Source organism: Ostrea edulis, chromosome 1, assembly GCF_947568905.1.
Source record: "Ostrea edulis chromosome 1, xbOstEdul1.1, whole genome shotgun sequence".
Classification (NCBI taxonomy): Eukaryota; Metazoa; Mollusca; class Bivalvia; order Ostreida; family Ostreidae; genus Ostrea; species Ostrea edulis.
Window position 1 is genome coordinate 52,688,940 of NC_079164.1, and position 20,115 is coordinate 52,709,054.

The following is a 20,115-nucleotide window of genomic DNA, read 5'->3' on the forward strand; positions in this document are numbered from 1 at the left end:
TCCCAGTAAACTCAAAATAGAAGACAACAGTCTTCCATATTTGGATATTTTATTGAATAGAGACGTTAACCTCAACTTTATGCCAAACGGGACAACCTCAGTTCCTCTATTGTTAACTTCCCATTTTTATGTAACAATATTCCACTATCGTCTGCATATGGTGCTTACGTTTCTCAGCTTATTCAATATGCGAAAGCATATTCTGCGTATGATCAATTTTTAGAGAGACTATTGATAAATAACTTGATGTTACAGGGGTTTAACAGATTCGTTTAAAGTCGGCATTTCGCAAGCAAATTATATGGTTTTTATAATAACCTGCATTAGATTAAATGCTGTCTGACGAATTTCATACCAATTGTTAGGTCATTTTTTACATGCTGATTTGACTACAGATTACTCCGTTTACCAGATAAAAGAAATAGGACTTTCAGCGGGTATGACTACCGCAATAATGTAGCCCTCTCCGATGTTTTTGGGGAGGGTTACAACTCCTTAGAATCTCCGTAATGGTGCAAATGCGGAAGTGATTCACTCCAGCAACATTTACAACCATTTTAAACATTTGCTGGTTTTCTTTACAAAAACAAAAATAATATATGTTTCTTAGTCTATAGATAAATATACAACCGGTAAATCGCGATTTGTGAGACTCTACTTTACCGTTTTAAACAATTGTGTTACATCCCAATTCCTCGATTCATATTCATGCTTGATGTATTGAAACTACCCATATAAGGTAGTGTTTACATCAATGAAAGGTAAAGATAACGAACAGTGATCAATCTCATAACTCCTATAAGCAATACAAAATAGATAGTTTGGCAAACACGGACCCCTGGACACACTAGAGGTGGGATCAGGTGCCTAGGAGGAGTAAGCATTCCCTCTCGACCGGTCACACAAGCCGTGAGCCCTATATCCTGATCAGGTAAACGGAGTTATCCGAAGTCAAAATCATTGTGCCAAGAACGGCCTAACAATCGGTATGAAACACGCCAGACAGCATTTGACCCAATGATAGGTTGTATTGACGAACTAGATCGTTATAACGATCATAGAATTTGCGAAATGCTTACTTCAATCGAGATTGTTGAAACCCCTGTACCATCAACTTGTTTGTCAGTAGCTTGCCTCGATTTAAAAACTGACTATACGCAGAACAAGCTCTTGCGTATCGAATCAGTTGAGAGATATAAACACCATATGCAGGTGATAATGGAATATTGCTACATAAATATGGGAAGTTGACGATGGAGAAGCTGAAATCATCCCGTTTGGCATACAGTTGAGTTGTCAGTTTGCCGGTAATGTCTACTTTCAATAAAATATCCAAGTATGATGCAGAAGTCGACGACTCTGTGGTGTCTTTTATATCTGTTTTGAACATTTTTTATTGAATTATCAATCGGATTGGAGACAAGTTCTTTCAACTTACTCCTCTCCTTAAATATTACAATATATAATATGTTATGCACATTGGATACAACTGATAAATAGCAAGGTTGAATATATGGCAAGCCCTTTTACTATTTATTCGTAAAATAAGATATCTCTTTAAATAAGAGAGATATCTTTATTGGTTAAAGAGATATCTCTGTAAGTTAGAGAGATATCTTTTTAAGCTAGGGAGATATCTCTTTAAACAAAAGAGATATCTCTTTAAACAAAAGAAATATCTCTTTAAACAAAAGAGATATCTCTTTACACAAATGAGATATCTCTTAACACTTGGGAGGTATCTCTTTCTCTTTGAGAGATATCTCTCAAAGCTAGAGAGATATTTCTCAGTGGGAAAGAGATATATCTCTAGCGTAAAGATATATCTCTCTATCGATGTAAAAAGATATATCTCTTTAAGTTAGAGAGATATCTCTTTAAATTTTCAAAAAGAGATATCTCTTTAATATATCTAATGAGATAACTCTTTAGATTCCCCCCCCCCCCCCCCCCCCCGGTGATCATAATGACTTCTCCCTGTTGCATTGTCATTGAAATGTTGTAACTTTATTTTTTAACCAAGCAAGAGTACAAATGGCGGGAAAGGTTGAAGAGGTGGTTGGGGTAACATTGTCAAGTTGCCGAGAGGCGAAATCTAGTCTAGCTCGCATATTTCATCAATGTATTGTCTTTGTTTTTTGTTACCTGTACATGTATACATTTCACATGCGGTAAAAGGCAAAATCTTCCCACGGGATTGCAGCCATCAGGGTGTTGCTAAAACGCGGAACGGAAAACGAAACGGAACGGAATTTAAGAATTAGAAAGATTAATGTAGATAAGATAACGGTAAAAATTTGGTGGGGGGGGGGGGGTCATTTTGATTAAAATCAACAATCTGGGAATTGTTTACAAGCGAAGAACAACTTTATCTTAAAATTTTGCATCATAAATTGATTAATCGAATTTAGTTAAACGTTAATATAAGAATTTACAAGGCATTTTACAAGAATTTCGAAATTTCGGCAATGACATAGGTGTTAGCGAGCAGTGAGACCTATGGGTAGAGAATGAAAAGAACACACGTTGTTTATAACCCCACCCCCCCACCCCCCACCACCCCCACCCCGGTGGTAAAACGTCATTAACGCACATGTACACGTATTTACACATAATACCGTATATGTGTGTATTTACAACAAGGAGTGTGATATCTATAAAACAATAATAATTCATGATCTTATTTAGTCAAAAAGTGAAACAACTTTTGTTTGATTTATCATTTTTTAACTAACAGGAGACTTAGTAACCGCAGCACTCCAATCCTAAATAGGGAGGACTTCTGGTAGTTAATTTTTAAACTAAATACTTGTATAACTTAACATTTGGATTTTTTTATTCATTGGATGGGCTCATAAAATCTTTTCTTACCATATCAGCCAGAATAAAGTAATAGAATTTGAAAGAGGTTGAATTATAATTCAAGTCTTTTTCAGTATGTTACCTTATTTATTTTTTCTTCATTTGTGAAACAACATACTGTCAAGATCTGGGGGGGGGGGGGGGGGGGGGGGATGACAAAGCCGGGGAAAAAGATGGTGCCAACAGGCGCTTGCTTAATATTTTTATTAAAACTTACTATGCAAAATATTAAGCAAGCGCCTGTTGGTACATTCATCCACAAAACACACCGTGTAAAAATACATAATAATGCATTAGTATGAGGTATCAATATGAAATGGTGGATTCTGAGGATGACTTCCTGTTCTCTCTGTAATTTCTGCATCCCTTGTTCATAATAAGCCTTTTGATTTTGCAAAATGTTGACCTCCTCATAACATTATTGCATAATATATTTTCCGTTCCGTCTTCCGTTCCATTTTCCGTTCCGCGTTTTAGCAACACCTCAGCCATCATTGGCGGGCTTCCATTTTAGGGAGAATTACTTTTAAATCTATCATTAAAAAAGTAAATTTAAAAAAAATGAAATAAAATACCTACCTACCTACCATATTTTTCAAGGGAGTGTAACCAGAACCACACATTATTTTATCTGGCCTCAGGCCTCAGCCTGTCTATACATCTGTGCATTAACAGTTTTCATGACTTTTTTGGCAATGTGTCTGCAACTATTGATTTGAAAATTTATACACCTGCATTTATATCAATGGGTTACAAGTCAAGTTACTTTTTGTGCTAAAGTTTTTGACCTTGTGACCTTAAATTTGGAATTTGACCCAAATTTTAAAACTGGGTGAATGATAGGCTGTCATATTTCATATTAACAATCCTTGTGACAAGACCTCTTTTCAAATCAAAATTTTGGATCTTGTTTATAGTTTTTTGTTGCCATTAGTGTTTCACATCTTGTGTTACTTTCAGTTTTATGTTTCAGGCAAGCCATGTTTAGGCAACTTAACACCTTGGTTAGACAACTCACCCCTTGTTTAGACAACTTGACCCATGAAATATTGTTTTTTATGAGAACACTAGAAAAAGAAACACCATCTATAAATCAATTAATTATCAAATTTAAAATTTTATTAGATCACAAAGAGTATATCAGTGCATACTCATTTGAAAAAGAAAATTCTTACAATAAAATGAAAATCTTTATCTCGGTCTCTAAATTCAAATTTAATGATTAAAAGAGATGCATATTATTGTGCAATAAAAACAGTGAACAAATTGCAAGGAGGATTTTAATACCAAAGGGTGAGCTGCTGAAATTGTAATTTATGGTTAAACGTAGCCATAAAACCTCTAAATATTATAATAACTTTTCTGGTTATTTTCTGGTTATTTAACGTTCAAAACACATGTGATGCTAATATGTCTGGGTTTTCTGTATGACCAAGGGGGGGGGGGGGGGGGGTCCCGGGGTCCTGACAATAGGCAAACTCGTGCAATAATAAGAATTGTTTTTGTTATTTTGCAGATGTTTCTGAAGTAAGACAGTCATACCCCTGTTTTCCAAGGAACCAAACAATTACTTTCCTTGTAATGACATGGTGAAAAATGGGGAGGGTCCAGAAAATGACAAAGACCTCCAGAATGTCATCAGTGATATTGTTGCAATTGAATGTAACCAATTATTATCCAATATATATTATCTATGACTGAACTCATAAGTGGTTAAGGAAAACTGTTTTAATTTTTTAGTCACTGCTTGGAGGTTATTTTACATCTCTCAGGATTTTCTAGATGTCAGATTTCCTAAAACTCACACTTGTGCTTTAATTTTTTATTTTTTTTTGGTATAAATGTACAGAAAAATTGAATGTTCTTCTATGGGATAGTTTTGCCAATAGTTTCAGTTGAAAGTTACAACAAAAAAGAAGAAGAAAAAAAAAAAGAATTGCAATGATTAAATCTCTATGTTTATAATGAATGTGTCTTTCATGATCTTGTATGTGATGTTCATTAATTTTTTTTTTACATTACCTGACTTACAGTGTAATATCACCCCCCCCCCCCCCCCCCCCCCCCATCCTTTATGGCTTTACTTACAATAAAACTACATATGCAGAGTGAATTTAAAACATGAGAGATATATCATATGTTGTAATTGCCTGCTGAATTTGATAGAAAGCAAAAACGCTTTGAATACACGATTCTTGTACATGGCTACAATAAATGTACTATTTATTGGTGGAAGGTAATGGTGGAAGATGTTTTCAAAATAACCCCTCTCCCTCCAATATTGGGTCAAAGTACAACAAACAATAATTTTTACCCTTCATTAATGCTTATGCATGACATGTGCAATGATATTATTACGTTATCTGAAGATTTTAACTCTACAAAACCGACATTATCACCCCCCCCCCCTTTTTTTTTTCTTGCATAAATCCCCCCCCCCCCCCCCCCAATATACCACTAAATTTCATTTGCAACCAAATTCCCTTTAACATGTATTAGAAATTGATAGGTTCTACACATGTATCAAATATGATGTCTATTGAAGCGTTTCTTGGGCAACTATACCTGTTTCAGTGCAAATAGGTGAAATTAGGTAAAATTTCAGCATTTCCTTCATTTTGAAATTTTGATATTTTATTGCACTGTGTATTAAATTTTGATTGCTTATGTGTTATTAATTCCTATTTGTCTCTGCAATATCATGAAATAGGTATCATTAAATTGCAAGACATGGGTTTTGCAATAAACCAAAAAGAAAGTACATTGTCTGATTTTTTTTTAATAGATCTAAATATAGAAATGGGGGAAAACCAAGTGTCTCTCGTTTCCATGGTTACCGATCGAGTGGAATGAAAATAATTATTTTTACGTTCAAGTTATGTTATCTAAAGGATATATACCAAGTTTCATGAAATTCTGACACATGTCCATCAATAGCCATTTGCATGGTTCTATCGTAGACAGCCTCTTAAGTATTCAAACTAATAAAAATATTGGAAAGAGATATCTCTTTCTCTTTGAGAGATATCTTTTTTCAACGATTAGAGAGATATCTCTTATACTTTGAGAGATATCTCTCTAGGAATTCTTAGAGAGATATCTCTTTAAGTGAGGGAGATATCTTCCAAAGTAAAAGAGATATCTCTAAGAGTAAAAGAGATATCTCTTTAAGTGAAAGAGATATTTCTCTAAGTGAAAGAGATATCTCTTAAAGTATAAGAGATATTTCTCAAAGTGAAAGAGATATCTCTTTAAGTGTCAGAGATATCTCTAAAAGTAAAAGAGATATCTCTCTAAGTGAAAGAGATATCTCTTATTTAGAGAGCTTTCTCTTAAGATTAAGAGGTATCTCTCATTTTAAAGAGATATCTCTTTAAAATAAGAGATATCTCTTTAATCTAAAGAGATATCTTATTTTTCAAATAAATAGTAAAAGGGCTTGCCATATTGAATAACATAGTACGTAGTACTCACCCTTTAACGCCCAGTGACGCTTTATAAGTGCCGAAGGGGTTAAATTAGTGGCGTTTTGTTAATAGTTGAAATATACATAATGTAAACAGCGTGTAAATTAACTATGGAGGATAGCGGTTAAAGCGATACAGATTCTAAAATTTCGTAATCTGATGGGTCAGACATTGGTGTAGATGGCTACAGTTATGAAGAATTTTCTTCTGATACGGACATTGAATCAGAATATATAAGAACGCAGTCACCACTGTGTCCATTGGACATTCATTGGAGTGACATTAAGGGCGAGGATTTATATTTCTAGTCGCATCAACTCCATATAGCATAAAAATTGTGGAGTTACAAGAAAAGGTTGGTCCCTCTCATGAACTTGACTCCTTATATCACGTCTATCGTTACTTTCTGCTGATATTACCTCTCATCAGTTTTGGGGAAATGGCAGAGAACACAAACAGAGATGTGCGAAACAGAAAGCAGAGAGTACGGGACAGCCTGACCGCAACTGGACCCCCGACAAATGAAAATTAACCAATTACCCGATATCCATATGTACAGATTATTTCTCTGATAGATACTGGTCAGACATCGGGAAATAAATCGGTATGTTATGCATGTATATGAATACAAATAATCATATTTATTTAGATGATGGCTGATAAACATTCAATTGGTGCGTTTTCCACATTTAGGTGCATAATTAAATACATCACATTTTTCCTTTCATTATATATTTATAGGGTACATTATAAAAATTTGTCTAGAAAATGCATTGATTCGAAAAAAATTTAATCAGCTTTGAAGGAAAGCTCGAAAATTTCTGGTAGTTAAAGGGTTAAATTCACAGGATTCACCTATAGATTTAGAGCAAAAATACTGGTACTGGTCTGTAATAACGCATTATTCCATAACAATAGGTTTGTATCTGTGTTGACCAAATCTATTCCGAATAGTCGATTAAAGGGAATATCTCTGGCATTAGTATAATTTTCACAAGGAAAACAGAAATGATACTACAAGAACAAAGAGGACTATTAATAAATAATGTAAATCATAGTTAAATCATAGTTTAGTAAACAGTTATATCTTAGTTTAGTGTGTATGATATTGGTATAACTTTAGTATAGTGGCGGATTGGAACCATTAGAAGTTAAGTATTTGCGAAATGAGTTGATTGAGGCGGTTGCTCTTCAACATTTAACAGATTCCATTGTTTTACAGCATCAGGTACATAAATTATTCTAGATTACATCTTGGAACAATAAACTGACATATGTTGTATCTACATATCTACTTATTTCTCTCATATAGGAAATATGAAACTCAAGCTATGAAATGAATTAATATGCCGGTATATTACACACAGTGCCGTTCAATTGATATCCTTACTATTTCTACCACAATTAGGTTAATCAGGTGATTGGATATTTTATAATCTTGTTTCCACATAACCGGCACTCTGTTGAAAGGTATATATCATTTCTGATCCCGGAAAACCCTACGAAGGTCAATCTTAATATTCTCTTCACAAGTAATTTTTATAGCCGATAGCGTTTAAGGTTTTTCTCCTAATTAATTTACGGTCACGATCAACACGCATTTATTACACGGGTCAAATACGGATGTGTCAAATACACATGGTAATGCTGTCGGGAATATTTACATAGTGGAAGTGCATTCCCTTGGATGCCGGCTATATCTATATAAGTAAAGAGACATCACAGCGAGTCCATTTCTTACCTGTGACCTGTTTATAGCGTAACCATGAACAAAATTCTTGTTGTAGTGTTGATTTATTCTATTCTAGGTAAGTTTCATAAATTAATTTACTTATTCAGAATTCCCGAAGAGAATTGAATGTAATAAATTTAGAGCCTGTCTATTTACCCGGAGCCTGTCTATTTACCTGTGATGTCCCCCTTCTTTTACTTTGGTATAACACCCCACCTCATCCCCAAAAGATTTTTTCTCTCCAAAATTTGTGTTGGTATATTTTTGGTGCAATTGGGTAAAAAAAATTGTTTTTCAAAATTTTGTGAATAAACTTTTTTCTTTTACTAAAAGACAAGTATTTTTAAAGACACACGGTTCTTTAATCTTTATGTCTCTGGTATTTCATAAGAATTTGTTTTAACCAAAAATAATCAAAGGACATGGATTATTGCTAAAGAGAATATATATATATATATAGTTAAAATTACTAGAATTATTACAGTGGAATTTTATGCTTCATCATAATTTACTTGGGAGTTATTTTATCAGGTTTAGTCTATTGTCTACCGGATCCGCCTATCGATAAGTGCGAGTGCACACCAGAATACGAAAAATGTCCCGAAGAGACGGAGGAATATGGCGACTATGAACATTACTGTAATGAAGAAAACGAGGATATAAAATTCTACACAGAAAAATGCTGTATGCCTAAAATATATCTCATTCCAGGATATGTTGGTAATAACCCTCATGATGGAAAGGTAATATGAAAGAAATGTATCTTAGAAATAAATGTCTGCTTTACATATTTGCTCATTGTGCATTTTCTAAATCATATAAATATATAGTAAGAAATTTTTCTCATGTTGAAATGTCGCTTGTGAATTGCAGGTGCGTTTTTCAATAGATGAAAAAGGTTTATTACAAAATATAAAATGTTTTAATGTTTTCATATCTAACAATCTTTAAAAGAACATTATATAATCTCTTGCAAGCAGACAGTGACCGTGGCAGTCCACATGATGATGAATTAATATGCATATAATATGTCTTCATGTGTACAATTTAACACTTTTATTATGCTTCTATTGAAATCTAAAAATGTGCATTTCTTTTCGCAGGCAATGGAGAAATGACCTCTGAGAACACGCTCCCGTGTATTTTTTACTGTTTCTATAAATGGAATACAACGATTTTACATTACCAAGTGTTGTTCTATTACGCAATTAATTACTGACAAGAGAAAATACTCTTTTAAAACTACACAATTGTCATTGCTGAGTATTTATGTGCACTGAAAAAATAGCATTGTTTCCACTTTGTTTACACAAATACACAGAGTGGTGGACTGGAGCAAATAAATAATTAAATAGTTTAAATTCTATCAACCTCTACTTACTCCTTTCGGAGGTTAAATAAAACAACATATTTACATTAGTACAAAAAGAAATATAAATGAATCTATACTAGCGCTGTTTGTACAAGATGCATGCATGTATGTATACTTTAACAATTTAGAGTGTTTACATGACGTGTTTACACGTACCATTGTCATGGTAAGTGGCAATGCCGGACGTCACCCTTAGATTAACACGTGGTCACAGGTACCCTTCAAAACAGAGATGTAAAAATCGTATTTGTTAAATGTGATAAAATTTCATATTCGACTAAAAGATAAGATAAAAATACACATCTCTCGGAACAGTTTGAGGTAAGATGAATCGAATAAGTACTATTGAAAACTTTCGTGTAACAATTTCATATGTTTTTATAGAAAGATTCAAAATTGTGCATCGGTTTCACAAATTTGTGTGCGTGAATTGTCAAATTCTAGAGATATGAATTAACTGTATGTGTGTGTGTTTAATTATATTTGTATATGTCAGACTGTTGAAATACAGTCACGTGACTCCTCATATGCGTAGTACACACTGGGGCCGTTAAATATACTGACATTGTCATTATTTTCTTATTCTGACGTCAGACTACAACCAAATTTATCGCAGGAATTCTTCTCAAATAAACCAAATAGAGAACAGGACTTATTTCCAATGAATGTTTTAGATATACGTATGGCTGTTATAACGGCACGGAGCCTGTCAACATTTCTGTTTCCGTATTAGTCTGTGATGATACCGCGGTATAACATTTTTTCTTAATACAGTTAATATCATATAATTACGAGCAATCATTCCAAAGAGGGAAAATCTGAATTAGCTACAAATATATCCTTATTTTCTTTATAGTCATTCTGCACTGCAAATGCCTTGTGCTACGTTTCCGCAAATTGATATCCCGTTTCTGCAGAAAAAAACGTTACGATTCTGCAATATTTTTTTTTTACTATTCCGCAAAAAAAAATATGGCATCACGATCCCGCAGATATCTTACCTGGATTACAGGTACAAAGCAATGCATAAAATATTAGTATTTCATTCTTAATTCTAAGCTTAGCACTACATAAATGTTCTAAACTGTACATGTATAAATTTGTTGCCAGAACATGTTGCATGTCTGTTTGGGCACCAATTTGTATTCGACAGCCCTTAAAAATCAATATTCAGGAAACTTCGTGTTTCATATATTTCGCATATTCTGTAAACAAAAAGTCAATTTTTTTTGGGTCACTTTTGCGTACTGCTGCTGGTGCTGTCAGAGACATGATGATTTTGATGTACGGGCAAGTTGTTTGGAGTTTTTGCAACACGTCCGTGAATAGAACATTATATATTTGGGTGTGGTGAATAAAATTGAAAATTAAAATGGGCATGAGAAGATTCTGGCCCATTTGTAGTGCGCTTTCTTCCAATATCTGGAGTTGCTGCCCGTGGTTGAAACCTAATTTTAGATTCTGCAGACACATAAGATCTTACAATCATTTGAGTTGAACTTATCGCCATAGGTAAATTGCGGAAACATACTGCTTGGTTACAAATAATAGCTGTATATTGTTTTGCGGAAACGTAACAGTTTTTTTGCGGAAAAGTAAAAATAACATTTTTCAAAATTTGCGGAAAAGTAATACACCCGGCTTGTGTTAAGATGTCAAAACCAATCCAAGAAGCAGTGACCCATGAACAAAGTGGGAAACTAAAAGTTTATCAACCGTTCGTCCGTGAATAGTACATCTGTAGAAAGGATTATCAGAAGAATCGTTGTGCTTTTGTATTTTGATACCTGTGTGGTGGTTTGGGCTATATGATACCTGTGTGGTGGTTTGGGCTATATGAACCTTGGATATCGACCTGGATAGCTCAGTGGCTAGACCACCTGACTAGTAATGAGGGGTTCTATTCCCGGTCCAGCCATAAAATGTATCCTTTCCTGTTACATTTGGTGCCATTGACCGCCCCAGTATGGCGTGTAAAACGTTGCACTATTATACTAATCTTGTTATTCATATTCGAAAACTTGTAATTTATATTCTAAAGCATATCATTCATATTCGAAAAGTTGTTATTCATATTCGATAATTTTATCATTCATATTCAAAAACATGTTATTCTTATTCAAAACGTGTTATTCATATTCAAAAACATGTCATTCTTATTCAATAAATTGTTATTCATATTTTAAACTTTTCATTCATATTCAAAAACATGTATTCATATTCGATAATCTTATCATTCATATTCAAAAACATGTGATTCATATTCGATAATCTTATCATTCATATTCAAAAACATGTGATTCATATTCGATAATCTTATCATTCATATTCAAAAACATGTGATTCATATTCGATAATCTTATCATTCATATTCGATAATCATGTCATTTATATTCGATAATTATGTTATTTATATTCGACAATCATGTCATTCATATTCGATAATTTTGCTATTCATATTCAAAAGCATGTAATTCATATTCGATAATCATGTCATTCTTATTCGATAATTTTTTAATTCTTATTCAATATAATTTGCATTGTGGGTAATATTATCTGTTTGTAAAGTCTCTGCTCATTGGGTACATGTATGTGAAAACGAAAGTAGATTATGGTGTTACCATATCTGGTGGTAAGTGTACATTCTTTATGTTAGTCAGTGTAATACGATGAACATTTACCAAAAGTTTATCAATCAATAGACATTCATTACCTATAAATGTGTTGCGTACACGTGGTCCAGATATGGTAACACCATAATCTACTTTCATTTTCACATACATGTATCCAATGAGCAGAGACTTTACAAACAGATAATATTACCCACAATGCAAATTATATTGAATAAGAATTAAAACATTATCGAATAGGAATGACATAACTATCGAATAAGAATGACATGATTATCGAATATGAATTACATGCTTTTGAATATGAATAGCAAAATTATCGAATATGAATGACATGATTGTCGAATATAAATAACATAATTATCGAATATAAATGATATGATTATCGAATATGATAAGATTATCGAATATGAATCACATGTTTTTGAATATGAATGATAAGATTATCGAATATGAATCATATGTTTTTGAATATGAATGAAAGGTTTAGAATATGAATAACAATTTATTGAATAAGAATGACATGTTTTCGAATATGAATAACACGTTTTAGAATAAGAATAACATGTTTTTGAATATGAATGATAAAATTATCGAATATGAATAACAACTTTTCGAATATGAATGATATGCTTTAGAATATAAATTACAAGTTTTCGAATATGAATAACAAGATTAATATAATAGTGCAACGTTTTACACGCCATACCCCAGGACTTGCAGGTAAAAGTTCCGCGAGGAGCAAAAGAATCTGGGTTGCGTGTCTTCGAGGATGAAGACAATTCAAGAAGGGGGTATAGTGATTTGGGCTATTTGGACCGTAGATATTGGCTCAGTGGCTAGAACACCAGGGGCCAGTTTCACAAAACTATCTTACGACCTCACGGTCGTACTAACAAACATTTGTTCAGTTATTACCAGTGAATTGAAAAAATAAATTGTTTGATACATTCAAGTTTCCTTTATTTTTTTCTTCGTTAGGAAGAATCTAGTCACCACGAAATACCCTGAGTGAAATATTCCTGCAACCCTTTGATGATATCATTCTTTTGTCTTTCGATGAAAATTAAGATGCACTAGAATTAGTGTTCGGTTATTGTGTTTTTTATGTTACAATAAGCTGGGATGCAGGACTGTATTAATTAGCATCAATTTGAAGAGACTAAATCCCCATGCATGCCCAGAAGTCTGGAATTTGAGTACACCAGCGTCGGCTCTCATAAATATAGCGCCAATACATACGCCGCCTAGCCCTAACCCCCTTAATTGACCTTCGTCGTCAGCACACTAGAAAGTGCGGTAACTGTTTCACCTTTTCCCAACCCTTCACTTTTAATACTGCTGCAATGGTTTAGAGTTTGTTCATTCAAACATTTCACGATAACTAGATATAAAAACTGTAAAATAACAATACCAGTTCAAAATAGTACCCGATCACATTCTTAAAAACACTCAATAAAAAATATTGACTTCAATTTGTTGATATCAATATTTTTTTTAAAACTTGGACAAAATATGAAATAATCTTTATATAGTAAAGTATATTTGCTAAACTACTTTAATAATCTAGTATTTTTTCAAAAAGTATTGTTAATTCATGTGAAATACACCAATATCTACTTTTGGAAATCGTTTAAGATATACCCTACATTAAATATTCTTCGTCGACTAACCAGGAAGTACAGTAACAGCAATTTGTCACAACAATAAGATATGGGAATTATTGACCGTAGCGCGGACGAGTTCCAACACATCTCAGTTTGTATGTACTTGTACTTCCCTACATTAATGTTTCACGATCTTACACCCAGGCCTATATTCGCCACTCTCCCTCGTCACGCTGCGCCAGATATCGGGGGAGGGGGTGTTTTATCAATGTACAAGGAAGATAGTACAAGCTGACGTATGTTTGCTTAATTACAATATCAGCGACAAATGTCTCTGAACCGTGCAGGAATAAATTATGTAATCTTCTATTTCGAAATAGCGCACGCATAATTCTGTACAACAAATCTTTTATTTATGTTTTTTTTTTTAAATTGAAGTATTCGGTAACTAAGAATTCATGCATGTATTTGTATGTTCAAGTGAAACAGGCTTCAGTACGGTCATTCATCGAAATCTTGACGTTATGTATGCCGACAATTAAGTTGTTCTGTAGTATTTAACACCTTTCCAAATGTTATGAGTAATAAATGTCACATATCAACGGCACATCTTCATAATTAAGATTAATTCTGGTTATGAAAATCTAGCTAGATCAATTCTGCTAGGGAAAAATGGTAAAATTCTACTATTCATTTGAAGATGCATTAAATATTCACTAACATGTTACGTAGCGTGCTGATGTTGATCGTCATGATTTGGCAACCTTGTTTAATAATGACAAATAAAAGCAGAATTCTGAACACAATGACAAGTCACATTTTCATTATTTACAAAAATATGTTTAACAATTTGCTTACACCTCAGGGGAAATATGGCTGAATTAATTTAATCGTTTTGATAATTTATCATATGAGAGAATCTTGTACAGAAAATTTATTGTCTTTGTCCAATGCAAGAATAATCCAAAATTAGATGATTAAAATCTCAGATGTTGCATTCCTTGGATAATACATGTTGACACTAATTACATACAGCCGTTACTCTCAATTAATGATCACGTTCATAACCCGAATCACGACAAATTAGAGATATGTACATTGTAAAGATGAATGGACAAAATGTTTACAAGACCAACTCTCTTATTGGTATCGTTTTGTTATTTATATTTCAAAGTATTTTGATCATTTCTCATTTCAAATGCACAATTATGAGATAAATTACTACAGTGACGCACAAAGGGAAGGCTCAACAATATAAATTTATTGCATGATAGTGAGGGTCATAAGTTTTATTTAGGTAAATACATGTAGTATTCTCGAAGGACAACGCCTGCTGAGAGGACAGCTTCACCTTGCTATCACGCAATAAATTGTTTATCATTCCGAATTAACATTCATTTTCAATGTTTCCTTAAGGTAGTACTCTACATCGTCATAATGGCTGACTTCCTTTAAAAACATGGATGAAAAAAATCGATATCAGCAATATTTGTCTTTTCCTTTTCCATAAATACCTAGTCGAGTAGCTCAGTATGTTAGAATACCGACTGCTGAACTGTAGGTAGCAGGTTCGAGTCCGGCAGGGGTTTTAAATTTTTTTCAGATTACCTTCTACTGAAACTGTATTTTTTGACAAAATAAAGTAAATTTGAAAATTTTCAACTTCAAAATATTGTTGTACATATCCTCCACTTTTCATCTACATCAAATTTCTCTGGTGTAGCATACCTCCTTAAGTAGTGTCCATTTGACCATATGGCGAAAAGTGTTCTAAAATGATAGATCTGACTGATATTGCTCCAAGAAATAGAATTATGATAAAATTCTATAATTTTTATGCAACAAATATCAGAGTACAATTGTAACTTTTAAGGAAATCTTTCCTACGAACCAGTATTCCATATAACACCATACGCATTGGTATGTGCATAGCATGCAACGTCTAATTATCACATTCACGACCCACATTGAAGTTCGATCCCGACAGGCAGTTTCATTTGCTTTTTAATGATAACTATTATCTATTGAATTAATTTTGATTTACATTGTTCCTCTTTTGCATTACTCTTCTTACCCAAGGTGACAGGTTCTTGTCGACTGTCGTAAAGCGTCGCAATTCATGCCCTCTGAGATTTATTTCTTAAATGTGACTTTGATAAATTGTCACAATCATGTATTTTTCCGCACACACGTGACTTTTTTCTCTAATCACAAGCAAAAAGGAGGTCGAGAACTACCAATTTGTGTCGGCTAGTGTCATTGGTCAGACCCTGATCGAGTTATCTGACATCTTCAAAATACCAAGGCGCGTAATTTAAATCTATTGTGTCACTGACACGACTTGCAAATGCCACCCATTCCTGGTGAGATGTTCCGAAATATTTCATCAAAATACATTGAAGTGTAATTTTCTTGATATGCTAGCTTCTAAGGACTGGTCAGTGGCTGCTAGCTTCTAAGGACTGCTCAGTGGCGGCTAGCTCCTAAGGGCTGGTTAGTGGTTGCTAGCTTCTAAGGGCTGGTAAGTGACTGCTAGCTTGTAAGGGCTGGTCAGTGGCGGATAGCTTCTAAGGGCTGGTTAGTGGCTGCTTGCTTTTAAGGGCTGGTCAGTGGCGGCTAGCTTCTAAGGGCTGGTTAGTGGCGGCTTGCTTTTAAGGGCTGATCAGTGGCTGCTAGCTTCTAAGGGCTGGTTAGTGGCTGCTAGCTTCTAAGGGCTGGTTAGTGGCTGCTAGCTTCTAAGGACTGGTCAGTGGCGGCTAGCTTCTAAGGGATGGTCAGTGGCTGCTAGCTACTAAGGACTGGTCAGTGGCTGCTATAGCTTTTAAGGGCTGGTTAGTGGCTGCTTGCTTTTAAGGGCTGGTCAGTGGCTAGCTTCTAAGGACTGGTCAGTGGCGGCTTGCTTTTAAGGGCTGGTCAATGGCTGCTAGCTTCTAAGGGCTGGTTAGTGGCTGCTAGCTTCTAAGGGCTGGTTAGTGGCTGCTAGCTTCTAAGGGCTGGTTAGTGGTTGCTAGCTTTTAAGGGTTGGTCAGTGGCGGCTAGCTTCTAAGGGCTGGTCAGTGGCTGCTAGCTTCTAAGGGCTGGTTAGTGGCGGCTAGCTTCTAAGGGCTGGTCAGTGGCGGCTAGCTTCTAAGGGCTGGTCAGTGGCGGCTAGCTTCTAAGGACTGGTCAGTGGCGGCTAGCTTCTAAGGACTGGTCAGTGGCGGCTAGCTTCTAAGGGCTGGTTAGTGGCGGCTAGCTTCTAAGGGCTGGTTAGTGGTGGCTAGCTTCTAAGGGCTGGTTAGTGGCTGCTAGCTTCTAAGGGCTGGTTAGTGACTGCTAGCTTCTAGGGGCTGGTCAGTGGCTGCTACCTTCTAAGGGCTGGTTAGTGGCTGTTAGTTTTAGTCTAGTAAAATATGTCTGCCATTTTTGATACGGTCTGACGTTGATATTACATGTAGGTCCCTATTATACCTGTTGTTTCGCATTTGAATCTTTTATTACTCGCTTTAGAACTTCATCTCATAAACTGAATGTTGAAGTTGGAAGACATAATAATATAGTCAGATAACGACGGTTATGTACTGTTTGTGAGCTAAATGATGTAGAGGATGAGTTCCACTTTATTTTAAAATGCCCTCTATATCATATGATGACTTGAGAGAAAAATATGTTAAGAAATTCTATTATGCAAACCCAGTGTTTACAAACTGATTAAACTACTCAGTGTTAAAAATACTATAGAAGTAATTAATGTTGGAAAATTTTTACAGTATGCTTCTAAACTACGAAACTCTCATATGGTGTGATATCATTTGTTTAATCTAAATTGTACATCGTTGTAACATTGTTGTCTACTCACTCTCCATAATGCCACTTTTGTTTGTTTTATAATTGTATTTATGCATATGCTATCCAATGAGCCTGGGGCTCACGGAAATAAAGAATCTGAATCTGGAAAAAAATAAGATTAAAAAAATTTTGTTATTTCATTTATCTTTTACAGATGTCGCTACCGGGATTGAGCTATAATAGCCTCAGTTCCAAACAGAACTGGTGCCCCAAATCATCGACGATGCATGGAATTCAAAGAAAGAAAAAGCAGTGTGAAGAGAAAAAAGTCCTATGATTATACATATACACACAAAAATAGATAAATCCATTCATCAGTACTTAAGCGTGATGGCCGACTAAAATACCAAGTTTATTCATTTAGTAAAGTATTATGGAATAAATTACTTCTGGTCTGAAAATATTCATTTTCTTTATGAACTTTAAAAGTACATTTTATTTTCAGACTGGTGGAAATAATAAGAAATAGGCACAAGTGTGATCAACAGTTTATGTATTTGAGTAATAGAAATATTTCACGTATCTGACGCCAATAATTAATGTATCAATATATGTATTGAGTTTATATATTAATATTATTCCTGCACATTCATTTCATCTGTGATGGGAAGGCCAAAGGATGTCTCACGAAACATGATTTTTTTTCTTTTTTAACAAATATTCAATCATGTGTCAAAATTAAATTGAAGTCGTCTTTAACTGACAGTTAGTAATGAAATTATTTTATTTGCATGATTGACCAACTTCATGTTAATAATACTTTCTATTCACGAACGTACTTAAATTAAGTTACAAAAGGGAAAAAATCAAGGTTACGTTACTTCTTCAATTTGACCTTTTTTCTCAAACTCAATTTTTCTTGTCAATTTCACAGGAAAAAATTACTACTCCAAGCGGTAAGAAATAAATAATGTGCGAAATAAATCCATGCAGCTTCAAAGAGCAGGGTCGCGAGGATTTGCCGTGCCTGATACGGGGGTCACCCCTCTCTGTGATTTATAGGAAGCATAAAAACATATCAGTATGATTTTTTGCCGTACAGTGTATATGTTAATTTCGTAAGAGTAAAAGAGGAAAGAAATGAATGAAGGAGAGAAAAAGAGGGAAAGAGGGGAGGGAGGAGATTGGGGGAAAGGCGGGAAGGAGATAAATTTCCAACTTTTTAAAAGAACCGGATTCTTTATTGAATTCTAGAACTTTGAAGTGATATCTGTATGTCACGTTCACAGTACATTTATTTCATAAAATGCACGCAACATCCATTTCATGGCAATTTCATTACAACGATATACAGTGGCGGATCTAGAGGGAGTAGGTTACGGAGTTTGCATTGCTTCCTGTTAAAAGCTTGAACAAAAATGTCGTTTCCCGCCGTTTAGGCAACCTCCACTTAGGGGGAAAACGTAGTCTTGGACTGCAGCTCCAGGGCCGTAAGTAGGGTTCTAAATCAGGGGAGGCAGGGGATTGGGGGCCGCCGATTGACTTTACGACTGAAAATGACACTTTTTAAATCCCAATTTATCATGTTTGTGTTTCATTTGTACTATGTAAAGAATCGTAATATGGTGTCAAAGACAAAGGTGCTTGTCTTCATTTTAAACATATATCCTATAATATAACATTTATATAATTTTATTTTCTTTTTTGCCAAAAAATCAGACGAGGCAGTTGCCTCGTCTGCCTCATCGGCAGTTACGGCCCTGAGCTCCCACCTTCAAAAAATTCTGGACCCGCTAGTTTGTCTTTGTTGCACTCGCCAACATATAATATTTTGAATTTGAATGACATCTGGACATTATACCCTAAAATAAACCGCAAAACATACGGACGACCCCTTATCAAACTGAATGATTGAAAAATATAAAAATTCTAATGTGTTGGAAGTTTACAGGGGGCCATTTCACGATGAAAGAACTTTCGTTGCAACACATATATCATGCATATGTTTTCGATAAATTTTGGACTCAAATTAAGTTTCCTGATCGTTGCTGCCTCGGAACAGTTCAGTATAACAATGTATCAATCCAAGGCAAGAACACATCCGTTCAAAATTCTTACGACGCACAAACGCAACCTCACGGAATGATTGGAAAATATAAAAATTCTGACGTGTTGGAAGTTTACAGCGGGTCATTTCATGATGAAAGAACCTTCGTTGCAACACATATATCATGCATATTCTGTGGGTATTTTTCTATAAATGTACAATTCTGTTTTGCTCTCGATTTTCACGTACAAGATCAAGTTTGTTCATTCATTTGGATCATCTTTCTGTTTGTAAACTCTTGTTGCTCCTCCGGGGGCCCAAATTAAATTAATAAATCTTATTGTATTCTGTCTCATTAAATCAGATGCTGACAGATGAATCGATGTATCCCTCATGAAGTCTAAAGTACTTTGTAAGAATGGCGATAGCAATTAATAAATTCACCATTAATTAAAGAAGTTCCAATTTCTTTTACTAAAAGTACACGTTCATATGCCATATATCATCTGAAAATTTGATCCTTTAAATATGTCGACCTCGTTGATTACTTTCTCGCGGTAGGTTATTCAACTTCAATTCATCTGTTTCACACGGCATACAGAGAGTACAGTACATCTCTCTCTTTCTCTC

The 20,115-nt window shown here is 34.5% G+C and overlaps 1 long non-coding RNA gene across 1 annotated transcript; it reads left to right on the forward strand.

Annotated features, from left to right (window-relative positions):
- The first annotated feature begins 9,658 nt into the window (after positions 1-9,658).
- On the forward strand, positions 9,659-17,899 carry LOC130051635 (uncharacterized). Its single transcript, XR_008799902.1, has 2 exons — positions 9,659-9,754; positions 17,653-17,899. It is a non-coding gene; the product is annotated as an uncharacterized LOC130051635 (long non-coding RNA).
- Positions 17,900-20,115: the final 2,216 nt, after the last annotated feature.